This window comes from Copadichromis virginalis, linkage group LG6 (assembly GCF_057382275.1).
Source record: "Copadichromis virginalis isolate Kocher_CV1m ecotype Utaka linkage group LG6, C_Virginalis_male_GT1.1, whole genome shotgun sequence".
In the NCBI taxonomy this organism is placed as follows: Eukaryota; Metazoa; Chordata; class Actinopteri; order Cichliformes; family Cichlidae; genus Copadichromis; species Copadichromis virginalis.
In genome coordinates, this window is record NC_140623.1 from 8,142,869 (window position 1) to 8,148,868 (window position 6,000).

A 6,000-nucleotide genomic window follows, 5' to 3' on the forward strand; every position below is an offset into this window, starting at 1 on the left:
TCCAGAAGTGCTTTAGCCATAATTTAGATATATTACAAAATATATATTAGCAATAATATAGGTATATAGGTATATTACAGAAATGGGTCTATTATGGGTATGTTTCAATGTACACGGTATGAAGGTATGTTATGAATATGCTATAACTATAAGTTATAACATATTTATTTGTTTCCATAAGTTACACAATAGATGGATAATACCTGAGTTATAGTGAAAGTGCACATGACTTTTACATGCTTCGTTATTGTAATGTATCATGATTAAATCCAGAAACAGTGTGGCTTTATTGTGTCATTATAAAAAAAAAAGAAGACGGTGGTAGTTAGTTGAATGTTGTCTGCAATGTGACTGTTTTTTAATTTTGAACTGAATGTCAGCAGCAGTTCAGCAGCAGACTGAAGGTTAAGAGAGAGGGTTTTTCAGGTACTTAAGCTCTGCACACGCACACACACACACACACACACACACACACACACACACACACACACACACACACACACACACAGAGGTCAGGTCATTTTACCTGCCTCTAGTGTTAAGTGGTTCCCTTTGCAGGGTTTTGTTTGTCAGTGGGACCTTAGATTAGCGCTGTAAGCTAGTTAAAAGCACTGATATGTGGGGAACTTCTGGCTATCCACATTAGGACAGAAATAGCTGCCTTAGTAAAGCTTCCTCTTCAGTGATGTGCTGTCATTTTCCAATTTTTAATTTATCCTTCATTTGTTTCAGTAGCTGTTAAACAACCATTAAAATCTTCGTATTTAAAAACCTGAATTTCGAATCTGATGTCCAGATTAATTAAAATGTAAAATTAATGCCTGGCCTCTAAAGACTCTTTCTTAGTTCTTTAAACTTTCTCATCTGCATGTTTGTGATTTTTTTTCTCCAATCTGAATTCTTGAGTTCAGTCCAAGTCAGTGTCTGACTCTGAGCTCAGAGCAGGCAGAGAGACAAAGCCCTGAAAGAGGGTCTGGTCCCTTGACTCCCCTGGCTCTTTGTTCAAAGTGGGGCCGCGATGTACTTACTTAGAAAGAGCACTTTTCAGCTAGGCCGTAAGGCGATCCTGGGTCTTTCCTGGCCAGGGTGTGCCTTGGGCGTCTCTGGTTTACCTGCGGGACCAGGAGGAGTGGGTTGGGGGGGTGGGCTGGTCCTCTCTGCGTCGGGTAGCAGTGGGGAAAAGGAAAACAGGTGGTCAGTAGAAGAGGGGAGCGAGAGAGAGAGGCTGAGAGAAGGGAGGGGGGTTGGAGGGATGGATGTAAGGTGAGAACGCTGAGAAAGGACAAATAAACAAAGGTGGCGATGAGGGTCTGAGGTGAATTAATTGTATCAACCTTTCCCTCTTTGGCGACAGTCTCCAGAGAGAGCAGCCCAGGAAACAGCACACTATCAGCTTAGACCCAGAGATTGATGGTTCCTCTCCAAAAACAAAAGTGAACATCTTGTTTTGTTTCGATTCTGCTTCAGAAAAATATAGGACATGGCCCAAAAAAGATCAGGTGAAGAAGATTCACAACAGATAAAAAATTATTTCAAATAAAGCTTTATCCTTCAAATGTATCAAATGTTTGAATTAGATTAGATTAGTTGCAGCAAAAACTTAGAGATACATGGACAGTAAATGAGATTCTTTGCAAATCTGCTTCTAGTTTCTGAAAATGTGTTTGTTTTTCATGCAGCTAAAACACAACCAAGCCCTAACCCTAAATAATAGTTGGAAATGAGGAATGCTAAGAGCTTTTTTTGGTGTAATACTATTCCTGCCTTTTGAATCACACAGTTAAGTTAATATACTCTCTGATCTAAGGCAAACAAAATGGTCAAAAATGGCATCTTCATCCCTTTAAAAGGAAATCTACGACACAGTTAACTCTACAACCGGTGAGGAAAACTGATTACATCATGCGTCAGCTGTATACAGAGTGATATGACAAGTAAACATTTATTGTCAGCAGTGAACTGTCTTCACAGTTGGGATTGCCATAAAAACTGCTTCAGAAGTCCATAACACGCTCAGCATCAGCTGGGTTAATTCTTAAACCAGGTAACTTAAATTCATTTTACATCGTGGGGCCACATACAGCCTGTTTAGTGTGCTGGAGTAGTGAAACTGCTCTAGTGTGAAAGGAACTTCAACTACACATTTAGTTGAGATGCTTTAATATGAGAAAAAGATGTGATGGTATAACAGTATTTTGTTTTTTCACACACTAAATAAATGTAGTGATGTAGTAACTGAAAGAAATGTGTCAACATAAGACTTTAGGTGTAAACTGTAAAATATAAATGTGGAAAATTACAGAAAACATAGCTCTGTAGCTCATGGTCATAGTGTGCTTAAAGCAGAAAGTTTGAGTTAATTCACAGAAAATGTCCTTTTTTAAGAATAAAATCTTTTTTTTTAAATTTTGTTTTACCATGGACCAATCGTAAAAAACAAAAGCATTTTGTGGTGGAGATGGGGGAGATATAGGAGAGGTGGAGGAAGAACTCAGCCTGGATGTTTATTGTTTTGCGTAGTCTGAAGGATGAGTGGATGACGGGGTGGGTGCAGTTTTCTTTGTGGTGGGGTCGGGTGGGCTGTCCCGGGCTCTGTGGGGCCGGGCGGCGCTGCTGAACTGGTCCCCGGATGGGCATGGGCCCCCTTTCCCTGGTGGGTTGCAGAGTATGGGGGTGTCTACTGGGGTCAGCGGGGGAGCTGGCACAGCTTCTCTCCACCCCAGGAAAAAGGGTAACACTACCTGGGTCTGAGTGCATGTTTCCCCCTCCAGGAGCAAGGGTACCTAGACCTGGGGCTTAGAGTACGCTTGGGGAGTGTGATTGTCATGGATCGCTGTGTGGCAGGCAGGATGAGGACCCAAAGTGCAAAACTCACAGACTCAAGGGATGAACTCAGAAATCACAGCTTTAATGCTGGAGAGGCAGATCGCAGGAAATACAAAACCAAACTGGGAGCAACAAACTAAGTACTCGCAGAGAGACACAGGGAGATCCACACAGCATGAGGGAGAACGCGACACAGAACTGAGGGAGACGCAGACATAAATACACAGAGGGTTAACGAGGGAAGTGGGAGCACATGGGGAACACAGGTGACACTGATAATCATAACGAGACAGGGCGGAGTGAACATAACATGACGTATACAGGCGCGGGAGTCACAAAGTAAAACAGGAAGTACACGGGGGTTCAGACAGGAGGGGAGAGAGAGAGCACAGGAAGAACATAGCCATAACGGGCAGGGGAAACATGGAATAAACACAAAGAGAGACGAGGGCTCATAAATACACAGAGGGGCACACAGGGGGTAAGAGTCACGAAGGGAAAACACTTAGGGAACAACACAACAGGACAACTTAGGAAACATGGCCTAAATAAGGAACGAAATACAAAAAATACAAGAAACTAAGAATACTGGACCCACATGGCCCAGGACCATGACAGTGATTGTGTGTACAGTGTCTCTTTATGTCTGTCTCCACGTTGGGTGACAGCTGAATAATTGCATATGAGAGCATGAGGGTGGGAATGGATGTTTGTATCTGTGTGTGCCTGTTTGTCTGTGTCTATATGTCAGGTCGGGTATCAGACGGCACCTCTCAGGCCCTCCATGGTATGGAGGCCTATCTCCCCCCACCACTCCCCTGCCAGTGGCAGACACCCTCAGACATGGGTGGTTCTTTGTGTCCGGGAATGGGCGTCCAGGTACGCACCGGCTCACTCCTGGTTACTGCTTGTCAGGGCCTGGAGCCTGGGGCTCGCTCGGGCCCCTTCGGGGGTGGGGTACCCTCGGCCTGGGGCTTGGTCACTCAGGCACAGCTGGCTGCTGGCAGAGCTCACGGGCGCGTCACTGCAACCCTCCCTGGCTTCTGCTTCGCGGCTGCTGAGTGAGCCCTCATCTGGGGCTCTCCTCAGCTCTTTCTGGGACAGTGGCGCGGCTGCCCCTCTGTTGGTCTTCCTTGGTCTCTTGTGCTCTGAGGGCCTCTGGATGTCTGGAGTCTTGATCTCCTCCATACCTGCTTCATGCCCTGGAGGACGGGGCTGTGGCTCCCCACACCCTCTAGCAGATCATTACATGAAGGAACCTTTTAAATACAAGCGTGCTCATGCTCACAGGTGTACACACGGGTGCTCACACACACAAACTACACCCTTTTTGGCTCCTACCTCAAAGCACACTGTGCGCTGTCTATCTTACGTGCTGCACAATAATGTTTAACATTTAGTATTTACTGTTATATTCTCATAGATCATCGTGATGTTGTTTATTATGTTGCTCTTTTTTTTCTTTGCTCGTTTTCTCTTTTTTCTTTGTCAACAGGTGATCCAGGTGATTAATATATGTATTTTTTGTCTGTTTGTTTTGTTTGTTGTTTGGTTTTTTTGCCCTTTATCACTTTCTTATTCGCCGCTGTTTTCCTTTCCCTCTTTCTTTCTCCCTTTTCTTTTCCCCAGTCATGTCTGTCCCATATTTAGCAAGTGAAAATAAAATAAAATAAACAATAAAAGGTGAATCAAATAGACCAATACGGCAAGGCTGGGATGGTCCATTTGGTAAAGTAAATCCGTTGGGCATCTTTCTTTGCCTTTAGACAATAATTCTGATGACAAAAGAACCAAACGGGACAGGCGAACCCCCCCCCAAAAAAACCAAATATTTATAGCCAATTAAAAAGAAGAAAAGGGCACATTTGTTCGTTTTCTCTGTTGCTTCATTTCTTTGGTGTACTATGAATGGATGGAAAAGCTGTAAAAATGATTCTTATATATATATATATATATATATATATATATATATATTTACTTACTTATTACTTGCAGTTACTGAAGTTTAGAACAGAGCATCTTCAAAGCTGCGCTGTTTTAAAGTGGACCTGTGATTTTAATAAAGCAGGATATTGTATACAGTGGATAAGAGACGGTGAAATAACGGCATTGTTAGCAGAAGAAAGAGTCCCATCTCCTCTGTGTTTGTTGTAATCCAGTCTTCTCTGTTTGGTGTTGTGGTTGCTTCTCAAACTATGTTTCCCTTCCTTTCAAACTGTTGGTCCTTCCTGCCTTTATGAAAATATGGCAGTAAATATGATTGAGTTGTGATTCCTCTGAAGGCTCCTTTTGGCCATGTATTGCCAGTTATTGTAGCGCACATCAGAGCTGTTTACTGCACGTTACAAAGCCATACTGATGTTTTGAGTTAGGAGGACTCAGTTAACACAATGTGGACATAGCTCTTTCAAAGTGGGTCTCCTCAATGTCAGAGGTAGTAGACCGGAATGGCTTGGTTGACCAGGAGTTGTTGTGGTTCAGGACGTTAGGCCATCTGATCAGCAGGTTGGTGGTTTGAGTCCTGGCTGCTTCAGTCTGCATGCTAAAATGATTTGTTGGAGAAGTTCCTTGGACTGGCAACGTTAGTTAGAAAGTACTTAGACAAAACATAACTTTTTCAAATTAGATATATTGTATAAAGTACTTTGAGTCCTCAAGGGGAGTAGAAAAGTGCTCTGTATTTTATTTTGAAAGACTCACCCCTGTTCTTGAAGCACAGCTTCCTGCTGTGTTCTATAATAGATGCAGATCATTGTTCTTTTGTGAATGTCAGTCCTGACAGTCTTGCCTACTGTTTGCTGACAGGAAGCTCATTTTCATACACATATAGAGACTTTCTGAAGAGTCTGAATGTTTGTAAATGACAAAAAGCTATGTTGTCATTTTAAGGAATTTAAAAAAAAACTTTAAACTTTCTTTTCCACTTTGCTGTTATTTGCGTTGCCTCAAAATATAAACTTTTTTTTTTGCATTTTGAAGTACACCTACAAGAGAAACAGGGGTTCAAAAAGCAAAGTAAATGTCAAGTATATATGTCGTGATATCCTGCTGTGTCTTGTACCCCTGATATGACGCATGTTTAAGCTGCTATGCAGATCCTCACCGGATGTGCTTTATTTTGACAGCGGCGGGAGGAAATATTATTACCTGGTTCCTTGTAGCTTGACAGTGGCG